At 42.1% G+C, this 18,340-nt stretch overlaps 1 long non-coding RNA gene across 2 annotated transcripts in view; it reads right to left on the reverse strand.

Moving 5' to 3' along the window:
- Positions 1-1,924, reverse strand: part of LOC112544776 (uncharacterized) — a 242,001-nt gene extending 240,077 nt beyond the window's left edge. For both annotated transcript variants that reach the window (XR_012903131.2, XR_003088104.3), the window contains exon 1: positions 1,681-1,924. This is a non-coding gene — a long non-coding RNA (uncharacterized LOC112544776). The remainder of the gene's footprint in view (positions 1-1,680) is intronic.
- Positions 1,925-18,340: the final 16,416 nt, after the last annotated feature.

An 18,340-nucleotide genomic window follows, 5' to 3' on the forward strand; every position in this document is an offset into this window, starting at 1 on the left:
AATGATTTGTGTTGCAACTATGGCTCTTCTTGGAGAGAGAGAGAGAAATGGGATTCCTAGTTCCTATAGACATACTCATAATCAGTCTCATCTAGCTAGCATGTTAAACATAGTAGCATAGCTATGATAGCATGAGCAGTGGCATGGAATGAGCAAGCCACCCCAAGTACCTACACACAAGTTCCCCAGGCTTTGGACTTGGAGCAGTTAGTCCATACCAGCACTGCCTGGGATACAGCACCTCCACTACTATATTTAGTGTGCTAGCTAGGTAGGAATGAAAGCAGTGGTAGGCAGCCTGCGGCTGAGGATGGCACATGCAGCCCATCAGAGTTCTGAATGTGGCCCACAAGACATTTTCTTTACTGTTGCCCACATGCAGGGTTGCCAGATTCTGCTAGTTTCCATCTGCATCTTTTTTTCCTATCAGTGTTTCTAAAGTGACATGCACTTAAAACAAGGCCATATAAAGTGAGTTACATGCTGAATACACACAGCAATGACTGTAAGAGCCGGGTGCTCTCTCTCTGTCCAAAGCGCTGCTACGGTTCAGTTGGCACCAGTCGGTATTCAAGCGCAGTTAGCAAAACTATACTATCCCAGGAGACTGCCTCTGTTACAACAGTCTTGTGGCCCACTGAGATAGAGGGCCATGCATGCAACCTGCTCACTAGCCTATGGTGCCCATCACTGAACTAGCGCAAGTACGTCTATGCACACCCTCTCCTCTAAATGTAGATAAACCTAGGGTACTTTGGTACTGTTCTTGGAAACATTGCCTTCTTGTTTCTCCTTTTAGAATTTTGTATGTTCTCAGGATTTCTTTTGTCCTACCATTGCAGTGTTTCCATCTGAAAAACTATTGAAAACTAAGTGACTGTAGAAGTAGATAGCTCAAGCAACTGGTAAGATTCTAGAGCAGTTTGCCCTAAGGTTAGCAGTCCCAATCCAGGCCAGAGTAGTAGTGATATGGGATGGTTAGAATGTTTTCAACTAAACATTTTTCCAATCAAAATATGCTGCTTCAGAGTTGGAACATTCTGCGGAATGGACTTCCAGAGAGACACAGAGGCTCATTCCAGTGCTTGTTGTGGGGAATGTGTCATTATTCCAACACTACTGAGATCACAGATGTTAGAACACCTACATTCACTGTGGAATGGTGCACATGAAAAATGGCACAGAGCTATTATTGGTGGCCTAGCTTGGACTGTGTCATTAAAGAGAAGAGCTTATATTTCATGCCAGGGTGTGAGGAATACACCTCAATTGGCACCGCTACACCCGTGGAACTGTCCTGAAAAACTTTGGGACCATATTCACATTCATTTTCCTGGCCCACTTGAAGGAAGCATGTTCTTGGTGGTGGTAAACACCCATTCCAAAGTCTCTATAATGTTGTCCACTACTGCTGAGAGTTCTATCCAAAAATTGTGCAGAATCTTTAGTTGTTTTGGTCTGCCAGAACAACTTATGAATGACAAGTGTCTGCATTCGTCTCTCAGGAGTTTGGAAATTTTATGAAAGCAAATGGAATTCAGCACCATATCACCCATCCACAAATGGATTAGGGGAATGGTTTGTGCAGACAATGAAACAAGTTTTGAAATCATCTCAAGGACATTCACTCACTCATTCAAAAGTGTCTGGACACCCTCTTACTATCCTACAGAAACATACCTCATGCTACAGCTACAACGTCCCCAGCCTTTCTAATGATGGGATGTCAGCTGCACACTTGCTTTGATCTGATGAAATCTTCTGAACCATAACAAGTTGTGCAACGTCAACAGCAAGGTCAAGTCATCAGGCATACATACAGAGCAAAAGATGGAATCTTAAGACCTGGACAGCTGGTACTGGCTCAGAACGATGCTTCTGGAGCTCGATGGGTCCCTGACATCTTCATCACTCAAAGAGGACCTGTTTCCTACACCTGTCTGCAGAGGAGCTCACCTGGTGACATCATATAGATCAATTGTTGCCAGGTTATGTCTGCCCTCAGGACCCATCTCCAGTAGAGTTGCCTGACCTCACCACTACTGGTGAACAAGGGTCACTTGTTTTTTACTTTCCTCCTCCATCACCACCAGTAGCGAACACAAGCTCTCTCCCTGAGCAGGCTCATCTGACAGCCTCAACTGTTCATGATTCAAGTCCCGAGCCTATTATCAGGCCCCCCACCCATAACACCTTCAGGTGCAAGAACACCAGATGCCCACTGTAATGCGCCTAGAGGAAGACAGCCTCCTCAACAGCCAGAACTTTAGTTAAGGTTAACCCATGGTTACAGGCAAAATAATCCCCAGGGAACTGAGGCAGTCTACCCTCAATCCCTAGTTTAGTGTTTGTTTTATTAAGGAGATGTTCTTATGGAGGCGGGGGAAATATGTTGTGTATTGGGTTGTCCTAGTGATTGTTCCTGTTATAGAAACTGAGGTAGGTCAGTAGGGGCTAGCCCAGCTGGTTTTGGATGGTTCTAGCTAGTTGTGTGTTATGGAATAAAATGGAAACTTGCAATTGCTGCAGCTCTCTGTGTTTCAAGTTATTTCTTCCTAAACTCTAACCCCAAATAACATAAAAAGTTTCCACCCTTTGCACTCCACTGAAACCACCCATATCTAAGTCAGTGATATTCCGTTCCTAGCCATATCTCAGAACCAGTATTCCATCTCCATCCTCCTTGACCTATTAGAGCCATAGAAGCCAAAGCAGAACAAGATTTCAAGAGACAACATGGTTGTCAAAGGCTGTCAAAGGCAACTATCTTCTCCTACCTCTCCAATCACCTTTAGCATGTCCTTAGCAGATTCTCCTCATACCCCAGGTAATAAGACAGCCTGAGAGGAGAGTCTGAGCCCTTGTATTAGAGGCCTGGCATAAGGCCTGAGCTAAAGTAGTGGGCAAATCTTATCTTAATACTTACTGAGTTTTAAGTGCATTAGATCTGAAATTGTACCAACTAGCAGTTCAAAACTGCACCACAGTCACTCCTGACAAAGTTCCAGCTTTTGACATTTTTATCCAGCCCTTTATACAGATGCTTCCTTACAAAATTTACAAACTAATTCTAAGTTGCGGGGGGCAGTAGGAATGATATTATATGGCTTGAATCTGAGCTTGTCAGATCTAGCTACATAGTATGATCTTTTTCTTGATTCATATTAATATGAATAATAGTGAATTATATTTCTATATCCTTGTCTTTGATCTCAAAGAACTCTACAAACATTCATTAAAAGACAAATCTAAAGTCCATTATAGTCAAAAGTTTAGGTTTCTCAAAGGGTTTTTTTTTCCTCCAAAGCCACACAATATGTAATTTAAAGAACCAAAAAAAAAAAAAAAAAAAAAAAAAGAATATTTACGAACCCTGATTCCTAGTATCCTGCTTTCACCACTAGACCACATTTTAAAAAAATATGCTCTAGTTCAAAAGGAATTATTGGGGGAAGTTCTATGCCTTGTATTATATAGGTGAATAGACTATATAGTAATGTTCCCTTCTCACCTTGCAATGTATAAGATTTTTCATTTTTTTTAAATGGACAGCATTATTTTCTTACATTAAATTTGCCAATACACAATGGACACCTTCCTTAATTCACAGCAAATAAAAGGAGGGATCATAGGAGAGCAGAAAGTCATGCAAATCCTCTATTATTCCATGCTGCTTCCCAGTTTTATTCAAGGTCACTCTTAAGTGGCACCATTTAATATGCAGCCAATCTCCTTTAGTATGCAAACTCCTAGGCTCCTAGGACTGGCCTCAATAGGAGGATGTGCTGAATTGCTAATCCTTTTAGATTATTGTATAGCGGTCATTAAAAGTAAAGTAGAGATTTTTTTTAAATGTTCAGATTAAGAAGCAGAGTGATAGTCTAAGAGCCCTAGTAAATAAACTGAAGATATTCTCAAATATTACAAATCTGCTGCCAGGGAAATTAGCATGGTTTCTAAAGCCGCTTTCTGAAACTGTTGTTAGAGATAGCAGGATAAACGGTTGTAATCCTAGTTCTGGAAGCAGATAGCACAGCTTTCAAATTGCTGTAGGCAGTAATCGGGAGACTTTTTCCCTCTCTTCCCCAAGCCTTAAACCTGTTTCCAGCTCAGTGAAGTGGGAAATACAAACAGTGATCCCATAGCCAGTTTCTGCCACCTAGCAGATGGCAACTGTTGGAAGCCAGCAACACTGATCCTTGTCACTGAAACTTTATTGGGAGTGCCCACCAATGTGAATAAATGTCTTCAGACGGACTAATTAAAAGGGCTTTTTTCATTAGTTAGGACCATCTGCTAGGCCACAGACCTAGTGGAATTGCATACTACTGGAGGTGAATAGGTGGGAGCAAATACAACAAAGTATCTCAAGGTCTATAAAACTATTGTGTTTCAGCATGAAAGTGGCTTTCTGTGGTGTGAGCCTGATGTTTTCATCTGCCCAAGAAAAGGAAACAATTTCCTCCCTGCCTCCAAATAAGACAAATTACTTATCTGGACAGGTGAGAGCCCCTGGGTGCATTCTCAAGCCAGTCTTTGCAGCATGAAGAAATACCAGATGTTCCTGAGTTTCTCTCAAACTGTTGTGTCTTCTAGTTATTTTCTTTGCTCTTCTGTATTTTAAAAGCATTTTCCAGCAATTCCCCACCACCAGGAGCAAAAAGCAGGAGTGAAAAACAGAACACAACTAACATTTTCCATTACCCAAGAATGACAGAGCTATCTCAGAGAGGTAGCAGCGTTAGTCTGTAATTTTAAAAACTGCGAGTAGTCCTGTGGCACCTTAGACCATGTCTACACAGCAGCATTATTTCGGAATAACCAACTTTATTCCAAAATAACAAAGAGCATGTCTACACTGCAAACTATTATTGTCAAAATAATGTCAAGCTGGAGGATTTCTTACTCCGACTCCTGTAACCCTCATTTTACGAGGAGCAAGGGATCTCAAAGGAAGAGTGTTCTTCCTTTGACTTCCTGCTGTGTAGTCAGAGCCAAAAAACCAAAATACGCTATTTTGACTTAAGCTATGCAATTGATGTTGTGTAGCTTAATGTGACGTTTGCACTGCTATGTAGATGGGTTCTTAGAGACTAACAAAAACACATAGGATCATGAACTTTTCTGGATAAGTGTCTTGACCCACTTCAGATGAGTTGGAGTGGAAATAACAGAATCCAAGATATATAAAATAGCAAAAGTAGGGGTGTATGGGGTTACATGGAAGTACCTCTAATGGTGTAGTACCTCTAAAGGAGGGCTTGTTGCACTTCTTTGGGAGTGGCCCATTCTTTATTGATCTTTACCGGCACTCAGCTCCCACCTGTGGCTCCACGTAGTTGCTTTGCATGCGGTAACGGCCACACCCCAGGCAATGGCTTTGACAGGCTGGCTAAACCAAGTGAGGGTAGCCGATGGGCCTGAAACCCTCAGTGAGTTAGGGACTTGCTCATCGCAGCATGCAAAGACTGCTTTGATGGATCAGGCTGAAATCAGGAGGAAATCAGGCTGAAATCAGGAGAAAATCTTTATGATTCAACAGGTGAGAAGGCATTGCAGCAGCGCACTATGGAGTGCATGGGGCAAGTCAAAGCATTTAAGGTGACATGGCCATCCACTGCAGCCAAGGTAGTTTCCAGAAGTAGCGATTTTTCGTGCCACTGGATTCCGACTTCTGAGGCTGAGAGAGTGGGACTGTCTCTGTGCAAAGGCTTTCCCACTATAGTATTCTTCACACACAGGTTACGTTGTGCAAAAAAAAGAAGTTGGTAATGGGAGTATGGAACGTCCGTACGCTCATGGACAGTGAGGACACAGTAAGATCTCATTGGAGAACAGCCCTAGTCACTAAAGAGCTTTTACACTATGGTATTGATATGTCTGCCTTGTGTGAAACCAGGCTCGCTGAAGAAGGATTTCTCACTGAACTAGCTAGTGGTTATACCTTCTTCTGGAAAGGGAAAGTGCAGAATGAGGATAGGATCCATGGAGTCGGCCTGGCTGTCAGGACTAGTCTGATGAAACAACTTTTGGACCTGCCTGTCGGTATTAGCGAGAGGCCCATGAAGCTACGCCTACCCCTCAGTCACAAGCAGTATGCAATAGTCATCAGTTCATATGCTCCCACCATGAACAGCACAGAGGAGACAATTGAGCAGTTCTACATCAACCTCAGTTCCATTCTGTGCTCAGTGCCGGCCAATGACAAGTTGATCTTGTGGGGAGACTTCAATGCCCAAGTTGGCTGCAACCACAGTTGATGGGAGGGAGTGTTATGAAATCATGGCATTGGCAAGATGAACAGCAACAGCCTATTGCTGCTGAGCAAACATGCAGAACAGGACCTCCTCATCATGAACACAGTGTTCAGGATGGCAAACAAATACAAGACTACCTGGATGCACCCTAGATCGTAACAATGACACATGATAGATTATGTCATTGTTCATCAGCGTGATAGTCGGGATGACCTTATCACCAGAGCCACATGAGGAGCAGAGTGCTGGACTGACCATAGGCTTGTCCGCACCATTTTCAAAATACACTTTGCTCAGCATCACCCAAAGCTCATCTGAACAGCCTTTAACATTGCTAGACTCCAGCAGCTCTCTCATCTGTGCAAGTTCCAGTGAAGCCTTGATGAAGTCAGTGCTTGGTCCCAAGAAACGCAATCATCAAGAATGGTTTGATGAGAATAACAGTGCTCTTGAGGACCTGTTTGCCAAGAAGAACAAAGCATTTATGTAGTGGCAGAATGACCCAGGCTCCATCTCTAAGACAGACAGGTTTACGTTCCTCCAGGCCCAGCAAGAAATCCGCAAAATGCACAACCAGTGGTGGGAGAAGAAAGCTGAAGAGGTGCAACGCTATGCTGACAAACAATCCCAAGGAGTTCTTCAGCTCCATCAAGTCAGTCTTTGGTCAAGTCTGGCTCTGCCCTCTTGCTGTCTGCAGACGGAGCCACATTGATCAGGGATAAGGCTGGCATCGATAACCGTTGGAAAGAGTATTTCAGTCAGCTCCTGAATCGTCCATCATCAGTCGATCAGTCAGCACTGGAACAGATCCCTCAGAAGCCAACCCTTGAAGACCTGGGAGATCCTCCACTGATGAAGTTAGAAAGGCCATCAGGCAGATGAGTTGCAGCAAGGCATCCGGTAAGGATGGAATTCCCGCAGAACTGTACAAGGCATTTAAGGTTTTTCATAATGTCTTGACCAGTACTTGGGAAGAGGAAGAAATGTCATCTGACCTCCATGATGCCATGATAGTTGCTCTGTATAAGAATAAGGGTGCAAGAGCCGACTGCAGAAACTACAGAGGTATCTCGCTGCTTTCCGTTGCCGGGAAAAATTTTGCCCGCATTATCCTGAACAGGCTGATTTTGACAGTTTCAGAAATGAGTCTCCCTGAGTCACAATGTGGCTTCCATCCTCATCACAGTACTGTCGATATGATCTTCGTAATGAGACAGGTGCAAGAGAAGTGCCTTGAGCAGAATATGAACCTCTATTCTGTCTTCATTGATCTGACGAAGGCATTTGACATGGTCAACAGATACACCTTGTAGATCATCCTCAGGAAGGTGGGTTGTCCATCAAAGTTCATCTCACTCATCAAGCTGTTTCACGATGACATGACAGGAGAGGTATTCTCGGACGTGTGCTATCTGAGAAATGTAACATTGCCAATGGTGTGAAGCAGGGCTGCGTACTCGCCCTGGTGCTTTTTAACTATTCCTCACTCAAGTCCTCATGCATGATGACAGAGACCTAGATCTTGGTATTTACATCAGATACCATTTGGATAGTTCACTATTTGATTTGAGATGCCTTACTACAAAGACCAAGACAATGGAGAGGCTTACCACCGAAGCATTGTTTGCCAATGACTGCGCCCTTATGGCACACCAAGAGAACCACCTGCAGACCATCATTGACAGGTTCTCTGAAGCATCCAAATTGTTTGGTCTCGCAATTAGACTCAGAAAGACAGAAGTCCTCTTCCAGCCCGCACCAAACAGTGCTCCTCCACAGCCATGAATCACTATCGATGGCACACAACTGAAGGTAGATGGCACACAACTTTAAGTACCTGGGCAGCACAACATCAAGTGATGGATCCCTTGACAAAGAGATTACAGCGAGGATCCAGAAAGCCAGTCAGGCACTTGGGAGATGTATTAAAGTTCTCCAGCACAAAGATATTTGCCTTTCAACTGAATTCAAGGGCTGTGTCTAGACTGCATCCCTTTTCCGTAAAAGGGATGCAAATTAGACACATCACAATTACAAATGAAGTGGGGATTTAAATCCCCCTACTTCATTTACATAAAAATGACTGCCGCTTTTTTCCAGCTCGGAGCTTTTCCGGAAAAAAGGGCCAGTCTATACGCGGATCTTTCAGAAAATAAAGCTTTTTCCGAAAGATCCCTTATTCCTCTTAAAATAAGGAATAAGGGATCTTTCAGAAAAGGCTTTATTTTCCAAAAGATCCACGTCTAGACTGGCGCTTTTTTCCAGCAAAGCTCCGAGCCAGAAAAAAGCGGCAGCCATTTTTATGCAAATTAAGTGGGGGGAATTTAAATCCCCACTTCATTTGCAATTGCGATGTGTCTAATTTGCATCCCTTTTACGGAAAAGGGATGCAGTCTAGACACAGCCACGGTATATAATTCTGTGGTCTTCACCTCTCTCCTGTATGGTTGTGAAACATGGACCCTGTACTGTAGGCACATCAAGCGGATGGAGCAGTTTCACATGTGCTCCCTACGATCAATCATGTGAGTATGCTTGCAGGACCAAATTACTAACCAAGAAGTGCTTGATAGAGCTAGTTCCACAAGCATCAAAGCCAAAATCCTCTAGACCCAGCTTCGATGGTGTGGCCATGCTCTCCACATAGACAAAAGCAGGACCCCAAGGCAGCTGTTCTACGGGGAGCTGGTACATGGTAGTCGCAAACAGGGACGCTCGAGGAAGAAGTATAAGGACAACCTGAAGACCAACTTGCAGTGGTCAGGCCTTCAACCTTGACAAATTGAACTAGCTGCTGCAGACTGGGCTAACTGGCGTTCCCTTACAAGGAAAGCAGTGACAAAGTTTGAGGACAACCGCTGCCAACGCCTCGCAGCTGCACATAAAAGACAACATGGAGCTACATTCCCTCCTGTCCTGACAACCGGTGTCCCATGCCCTATATGTAACCGCATGTGTGCGGTTTGGGCTCCGGAGCCACATGCGTTTCCACAAATGAAATGCACAACATGTCTTCCTCGGCTCCCGAGAGACAACCAACAACCTGTAGGACCCAGTGTTAATGAAGCTAATTATGTGGGCTGGATGTGTCCCATTCATAGCTTTTACATTCTGATCTTTTCATGTGAAAATGTGAAAGAGAAAATTATTCCAAACTCTTAAAACACAAACACACACAAACACCACCCCCCCCCCATGGAATGTAAGTGATTGATCATGAGGACTTGAGGGGGAGAGGAACCCCTTCAATTTCCTATTCATATCTACGGAATTGTGTATGTTAGTTAATTGTGTTTTTAAGTTAAGGGCTGAACATTCAGCTCATGCAGATTTCAGGTTGGGGTGACAAAACTGGGTGCTTAACAGAAGGCAAAAGTGGGTGCCCGCCTGTTCTGTGGCTCCAAAAGCCATTAGGACACACATTTGTGGCAGGTTGGTGCCCAACTGCCTCTCTTTGTACAGCACCTAGCACAAAAGGGTCCTAGTCAATGATTGAAGCTTGTATTATTTAAATAATAATTTGTGTGACCTTCTGATGGTGTTTGGTCCCTTGCAGTGTGTAGCTCACATAAGAAGTTTACAAGTCTGCCATTAGCTACACTGCCTTTGAGGTTATTTTGAACAACCAGACTCTCTCCATGTAACAACGTGTGTTGGTTAAACAGTAGCCAGCCAGTAGTACAGACCCAACCTGATGGTGAATGCTGAATATATTTTTGTTTGGAGACAACGTCTCGACCGCATTTACTGAAGACTATCGATGGATTTAAGAGCAACAAGGTTGGTTGAGGTTGATAACTTTTATTGGGCCAAACTGTTATTGATAGGTTGTCTCTCTCTCCAACAGAAGTTGGCCCAGTAAAAAAATATTACTTCACCCAGCTTGTGTGTCTCATGGGATCAGCACAGCAACACACCACTGCAGACTATATGGAGGAGATGAACAGTTCACAGCAATCTCAGCTCCTGAATTTCACACCAGGAGATCCCATCTTGGATTAAGTCTGTGCACATTTCTCATCCACTTGCAAGTGTAATGGCAAGTGGACTGAACGAAACAGCTCTGCACCCACTTTGTGTGGAGTTTTCTTCCTTGAAAAATAGCAGAAATATCAAGTTGTGTCTTCCTGGCTTTTTCTGTAAGATTCCTTTGAGCATTACAGGAATGGAGCACACATCTCCATCTGAAAGCATATGAGGGTTGACTCTGCCTCAAAGAGATTTTTTTAATCTGATTGTCAGTAACTTAAATAGGTACTAACAAAAACAAATGCCAAGATTTCAACAACAGAGCATAATGTTAGACTCTTTAATCTATGTTTACATCTTCAACTTAGTAGCCTGATGTTCAGATGGGATCTAAAACCCATGAGATCTGCTGAGTTCTCAGCAATGTTAACACTAAACTAGTTATGAAAGTGCCAGTACAGATTGATGGCAAGTCTAGCTTTCGCAACCTACTCTTGCAAAATCTTGGCCAAAAGTTAAACAATTTCACATTATCACTTGCTCAGGCTTCACTTTCATGGTACAGTAGTTTCTAATATGTCATATTATTACAGGTTGAACCTCTCTAATTCAGCACCCTCGGGACCTAACTGGTGCCAACAAAGTATTTGCCAAACCATGGGAGGTCAATATTGTCTAACAGCATTACCAACACTTCCACTGCTTACTGGGCTCTTAGAAGTCATTTAGGGGTAAATTAGAGCTAAATCACAGCACAGAACACTGAGAGCCAAGACTAGTGGCTGTGAACAAGCTGTATGAGAATGCAAGAAACTTGCCACGCCCATGATAAGTGGACATGCAGCTAACTAAAATCATACTGGACCATAGCTGAGGCCAGACTACAGAGATTCAACCTGTATTAATCGTGTGCATTGTGAGGACCACGTGGCTTAGGTCATGGACCTAACTGGAGATGAGTGAGTTGAGTACAGGGGAGTAAACACAAAGTATCTCAAGACTCCTAAAACTATTCTGTTCCAGAGAAAAAATAAGGTTCTCTGTAGTGCGATTCGGATTCTCTCAGAAGCCTAAGAAAACAAACAATTTTTCCCCCAAACAAGAATTAAGTTACTCGGGCAGGCAGATATTCACCTGAGCCCCGGGGCTCAAAATGGGCATTGTGGTAGCACCTGGGAGCCCATCATAAACTTGGGCCCCACTGTACAAATTACTGTACAAACACCAATGGTCTTGATCCCTGTCCCAGCCCCTAAGAGTTTACATTCTAAGTAATAATCCTTCTAGTTCTCCAGCCATCTAGAGTCTTCCAGGAAAAATGGGGGGATGGGGGGAGAGACAAAAACCTAATTGTGTAAAAATTGCTTGAAAAAACACATTTTCATGAAAAAAACGTGTTTCGGGTATTTATACACACAAAAAGAGTCCAAATAGTTGCTTTTACCTGTCACCATGAACATGCAAACCCAGTTACACACATACAGCTGGCTAGCCAACCAACTCACAATGCACTTCAAATATACCAAAAAAGCTCAATATGTTCCTATTTACAATATTTTGTGACCCTTGCAGCATTGCATTTTTAATTATTTTTTCATTTGATAGCTTCTCTTTCAGGCAACTTGGCAGACAATATTTCCCCTCCACTAGCCAAGGGTGCAGCCAAGAGGCTGCCTTCTCGGCCAATGTCAGTTATTGAGCCATAATCAGCCAATATGCGCTGCGCTGTGAATGCACAGGACAGAAGCTGATTTCCCTCTTTTGGAAAAATGAGGTTTTACGAACGTGAAGATTCTTTCAATTGACTTTTGTTCAGTTTTGGACCAGCTCTGAATTTTTTGGACCAGATAAGCTGAGGTAAATCAACATACAGTAGTAGAAGCAGTTTCACAAATTCATACCAGTTGAGGATCTGGCCTTTTAAATTGTGTCTTCTCTTATTTCTGTATCTGAGGACAGAGAGACATTTAAACCTTAGCAAAGCATCTCACAACCTCCAAGCAAACAGAAGCAAATTCCTCCCAAAAACTAGACCATTTTGTCTAAACAATAATACACAGCTACAATGCAAGTAAATCTCTCCTTTTATTTTAATTGTTGCAGACCACAAAGGCAGCACATTTCCAAGGTTCACTGGGAGAGAGAAATCTTGGCTTATCTGTAGCATTTCTGGCTTATCTCGGTTTATCTTGGCATTTCTGGCTCCCTGTGCAGAAGTAAATTTCACCTATAAACAACAACTATTTCCTAAACAGCAACCATTCAGAGGGACAAAAATCTATGGGAACAAATGTTTGCAAATAATAAATAAAAAGGGACACGCACATGATCAAACCAATCTGAAATTCAACCAAATGTGTTTCCATACTCAGCCTACTCTATTGATACGATTCACATGTAGTCTGATCCATAGATGTAGCCCAGTATATTACAGACAAAACTCCTATAACAGGAGCTGTGAAGCAAAAAGACATTTGGTTTCAGACTTATGTTTAGTAGAGTATGAAGTACCATTTCAGTGAAATTTGAGTTAGTTAAGATGTATATTAGCCACTAAGACAGACACTCTAATTAATGAGACTTCAGTCAGTTTAACAGCATTTCATTATAGCCACATAAACAGTACCTAGAATGAATGATACAATCTTTAGGGCTGTGAGGTCCAACACACTAGCCACATGTGGCTATTTAGCTGGTTGAGTGTGGCTAGTTTGCTATAGTAGCTACTGCTTAAGAACTGGTTGGAAACCACAGCTTTAGGGCTATGGGGAAGAAACAGCAATTAGAAGTGGCCCATATTTCAGTCTTCCCCAGATGGGAAATTCTTCTTTCCTCCAGTTTAGACCAGTTCATTATTTGTTTTTAAAAAAGCTACTCCAGGTTCCTGTCGTACAGAAAGATATACTTTTAAACACGCTTCAGCACTTAATGAAAAGCCTCTTCTACTTAGACAGCAGCAACTAGTGATTTCATGCAGCTCACTGCATTCTTCTGTCCCAGGCCATAAAGAATGCAGGCTACAGTTATTTTATGATAGTAAAAATAAAACACTGCTGATACTGGAGGTTTGGAGCATATCCCTAAGGAATTTTTTTTTTTAAATCTGACTTTAGGATCAAATAAAGATCTATGGATCCAATTCTCCTTTAATTTAGAGGGGTATAAATCCGGATGATCCACACAGAGATCAGTGAAGTTACACCAACATAAAAGTGCTGTACGAAAAGGCAAAATGAGGCCCTATAATTTGAATCACAAAATCACTTCATTTAGTTCTGCTTTTGACTCATACCACGAGGAACAAAAATCTTGTGAATTGAATGGCTACACCCTGTATACATTAAAAGTCATAAGGATCACATTTTACCTACTGCATGCTTTCAATAACTGTTTCCTCCCCCTCTCCCCCATTAACATTTCTTTCTGGTTTTAGTTGAAGAGTAGACCTGTTACTCTCCCTTCATTCATAAGCATCCCTGGGAATGTCTACACAATACAGGGCAATTGCTGCCTTTGGGACTGAACACATCACTTGTGTGACATTTGAAACCTCTGCCAGCCCACAGATCAAGAATCCGTTTTTAGAACTTACAAATCTTTATTCCATGGAGCAATGCTGAGCCTGGGGCTTTGTTAGAGTAGTGAGTGAGGTTCTCCCGAAGAAGAACATAAAAGCTTTAAAAAAAAAAAAGAGAGAGAGACATCTGAATATGATAGTGCCCTGAACTTTAGAAAGAAAAACCATTTAAAACAGAGGTTACAGTGGAATGTGAAATACTGTTTATACCAAGAAATCATGCACATGAAAGCATTGCAGACTGTCATTTCACTCCAGTGGAAAGCTTGGAGTAGAGACGGGGCCATGGGAAAAGGGAATGATTCATGTGCTAGCTAATGCACTCTGTAATAGCAGCCTGAAACTACCAACAGCGAAGGAAGCACAACAAAATGAGGAAGACCACTCAACTAAACATGCCATTACAATGCATGCACAGTTGTTTTATTATACACAGACCGATGGAAGACTGGTACTCTTCACCTAACAGCATATAATTAGGCTCACTTCAAAAGCGGATACAGATAATGCTGGTGTTCATGTGAACAAGGCAAACAATGAAAAGCCATATGCATGTAAAAACTGGACAAACTTTTCCTTCCTCCAGATGACGTGCTTGGGTTAAAGCAGAGTAATATTTTCCTTCACCACATGTCAGAAGATAAAAAGAGGTTATAAAACCTTCCCTTTCTTGATTACATGAGGCCATAAATGCCAGCTTGTTTTAATTAAAAGACCGGAACATCAGCATTTAACAAGGTTTATAGGCACCACCAAGAAGACAACTTGCCTGTATCTTGCTGCAATATGCTTGCTTATTGTAGAAATGTACCTTTCACCACCCCACATGTAACAAGTCCATTGCTTAGCAGTGCTGATTGGGGATCCCTGCATGCTTTATACTCTCCTCCCAAATTAAAATAGGTGAGAACCTGCAATACCCATCACAGTTACCTAGATATGTACTGTTTGGACTCCACTTACCTCCATGATGCTGTACATGTTGCTTCCGAGCAATTTTGACTTAAAGGTCTATCAAAGCAGAATAAAAAAAGACAAATCTCTGAATGTCTTAAAAAGCTTGTTGCTCTCCGACAGCCAGGTTCTAAGTATTTGTAAGGCGCTATATGGCATCAGTGATCATGACTACATAGATAAATGGTCTTGATTTTACACTCCTATTTTCAGGGCTTTAAGTCATTCATCTGAGCTCTGATTTGACACACAATATTTTTCTTACAAATTTAAAAAATAATGGATTTGGAGGCTTGCCAGTCATAAGAAATGTTACGGGTTTAATTTGATAGTGCAGTTTTGATCTCAAAACTGGCTTTGATTTAAATCATGAGGGCTGGCATACAAGCAGTGCGTGACCTAGCTAATTTTTGATATTTTGAAGCAGGGATTAAAAAACAAGGTTGGAAAGGGTAAGATTTGAGCTTCACAAATTAGAAAACCGCACAGGCCAGTTTACAGGCCTGAGTCGGTGTAAACTGGCAGAGAGCACTGCACAGCATACTCCAAGCTTTCAAAAACCACGTGTCAGCTCTCTAAAAATAATGAGATTTAAAACTCTCACAAATTTGTGAAAATAAGAAAAGTCAATAATAAAGTCGCACTTCCAACCTTTTCTTCACGACCCTGAGGGATACAAACTTTCATTAAAAAAAAGCAAGCAAAGATTCTCTTGACTTCAGGAACTGGGGCTTTAAGAAAACATTAAATATCACAAGATTTGTGATAAAAATGATAGCAGCTGGCAACTCCGATAGCTCCACTGAAGTTAATGGAGCTGCACAAGTTGAGGGCCTGGCCCACGTTGTCAGTTTTTCAATCTAGACTCTTAAAATCCTTTTCTGCACATTTCTATCTATGGTTGTGGTCTAAAGGCCTGCGCACATGACTAGGAGCTAGAGATCTGAGTTTTAATTCCAACTGCAACACCAACTAGAGAGAATTTCACCCTGCTTTGAGCTGCCCCTCTGCACAGGGATTGCCAGGTTTGGGAGTTTTGGCTTCTAATAATGGACAATTATGGAATAACCACCTAAAGAAATTTTTTTCTAACCCCACCTATTAAAGATTGCCTTATCTTTTCATTGTTCAGTGAATAAAACATTTTCATACTATCTTATATAAGTGGGGGCATTCTTATTGTCTCCATAAATGTCTAATCTTTTCATGAAGACTACTAAGACTTTAGCCTCAGTGGCATCCTGTGGCAATGAATTTCACAGGTTAATTGTATCCTGTTTAAAGAAAGTATCATTTGATTTCATTTCCCATCATATGCACTCAGTCTTGCCTATATGTGCAATTATGCTGCTGGGAAAAGTAATGGACTCAGTCCTAAACTTGGTTTGGAGAAGAGTCCACTGCAGCAGAGGAGAGGGGAATCCTAGGATTTTGTACCTGTTACATAGCTTATCTAACTTTGGCCAGCCTGTAATCACATCCTAGCACCACTGCACTGATAAACATCCTGCCCTCTCTCCCTACCCAGTTTGGCTGCTAATCCCCCCCTCCCATCCCCTTGCTCTTGTCGGACCCCTAGCATATGCTTGCTTTCCACTGCTGAGATTTTTCTCCTATGCTGAAGGAATCATCAGCTGTCCCTTGAGGATTGCTATAAGGTCCCTTAGTGCCAATCTAACAGCACAAAGAGACCTTAATATATTGCAGTACCTGGCCCTATAGCATCAGAATGTTGCTATTTGGATCCTTTATTTGTAGGCTGTACCCCTTTTCCCTCCAAAGCACCATTTTAGTCAAGTGAAAATGGGTTGAGCTGCTATCATGTATTGTGGTTGCTGTGGCCCATAATTTACATTTCCAAAAATTCACTGGTATTTTTTCCTGTTAAAGAGGCACAAGGAAGTTCAAGGACTAAAACCCCACACTTAATGCTAAGCTACAGTAGGCAAGAAACTTGAAGTCAAGACTGTTAGTTCTTTCTGTAACTCATGCCAAGATGATTATTCCTTCCTACCTTTCCACCTGTTTGAGTCAGACATGGCTTTTCTTGAAACGCATGTATTTAAATTGTGAACTTCTCTTTCCTGAGTACAGCAGAGGCAAACTAAGCAAATTGCTGATCTTCAAAGTCTTTGATCACTATCAGGAGGATGTGGCTATTTCCCCCTCTCCTTCCTTCTTCAAAATAAATGGTTAGGGGCTTATTGAGTGAATCAAGTGGAGCTAACCGGCTTCAGCCCTTTAATTAGAGCAGCAGGGTGGAAGTAAATAAACTCTGACTTTTTCCTTTATGACCTTCGATTTCTGACAGGGACAAGCTACTTTGGAGAAACATTTTAATAACCAAGTTTTAGTGGAGGGGGAAAGTGTTTGATCTTCCATCTACAGTATAGCAGTTTGCTCTAAAGCTAGACACTGCTTATTTTCCAACAAACCTCCAGTGTGGGTACTTGTATTTATGTCCATTTGCACTGACTACTCCGCCCAGTCTCACTTTTTAATCAGCATGGATTAGTGTCCTCTATAATTTGCCTTCACAAAGTCAACAGAATTGGGTACAAGTCTTTCTGGAGAGTATTCAGCGCAGATATATTTGTGCTAAGTGGAAGCAAAGCTCCTATGTGCCAGGTCTACTGCAATCCTCAGTCACTTTTAATAGCTTCTTCATGTTTTATTCACCTAATAGCTTATTAAAATAGATGATCTGCAGATGAAAACTTAGAGACAGATTCTACAATGATGTAAATTCACAAAGCTCCACTGGCATTGGTAGACCAATACTGATGTACAGCAGCTGAGAGGCTGGCACTGTGGAATGTGCGCCATTAAAAAAAATTCTGGCAGAGAGAACACAACATTAGCTGAAGAAAATAGGGCCAGAACCTCAAATGGTTGAAACGGACGTAGCTCCACTGACGTCAACCAAGCTAAATCAAGTCATATTAGCTTTGAATATGGCCCATAAATCAAATATAGCTGAAGACTTCAGATAGTGCCAGTGAAATATCAGCGGGCCAGATCCTTAGCTAGTGTAAATCATCGCAGCTCTAGCAATTCCAGCAGAGCCCTGCTGATTTAAACCAGCTGATGATCTCGCCCGAGGTTTTCTTCCACATAAATCCAGATGTAGGATTAATTTTCAGAGGCCAACTTTTTTTCAACATGCCTTTTGGGGCACTTTGAACCCATTAGGCAAACTGCTTCTTTTTAATAATGTTGTGCTAGACTAAAAAAAAAAAAATATTAAAGCTGTGTTTCTCACCCTGCTCTACAAGCTACTGCACTGAGGAAACCCAATCCCACTCTCCTCTCAACCAGGCAAAAGAAAACCCCTTGCAAAGAGTTTCCTTTTGCTGCATGGGTTGCTCCCAGACAGAGAAAAGGCTTGCTCTAATTTGTCCCTCTCAAGCCTTCTTATTGCAAATGTGCAAGCTGCACTTTCCTCTTTTATTTTCATCTTTTTACTAGTTATAGTTCATCAGGAAGGGCTTTCTTGCTCCCCAGATCTGTGAAAGTGACCAGGCCTGGGGCGGGTTTGCAGCATCAGAGACACAATGCAATTTGTAAGACCAGAAAAGGTCAT

Source organism: Pelodiscus sinensis, chromosome 5, assembly GCF_052426305.1.
Source record: "Pelodiscus sinensis isolate ZL-2025 chromosome 5, ASM5242630v1, whole genome shotgun sequence".
Lineage (NCBI taxonomy): Eukaryota > Metazoa > Chordata > Testudines > Trionychidae > Pelodiscus > Pelodiscus sinensis.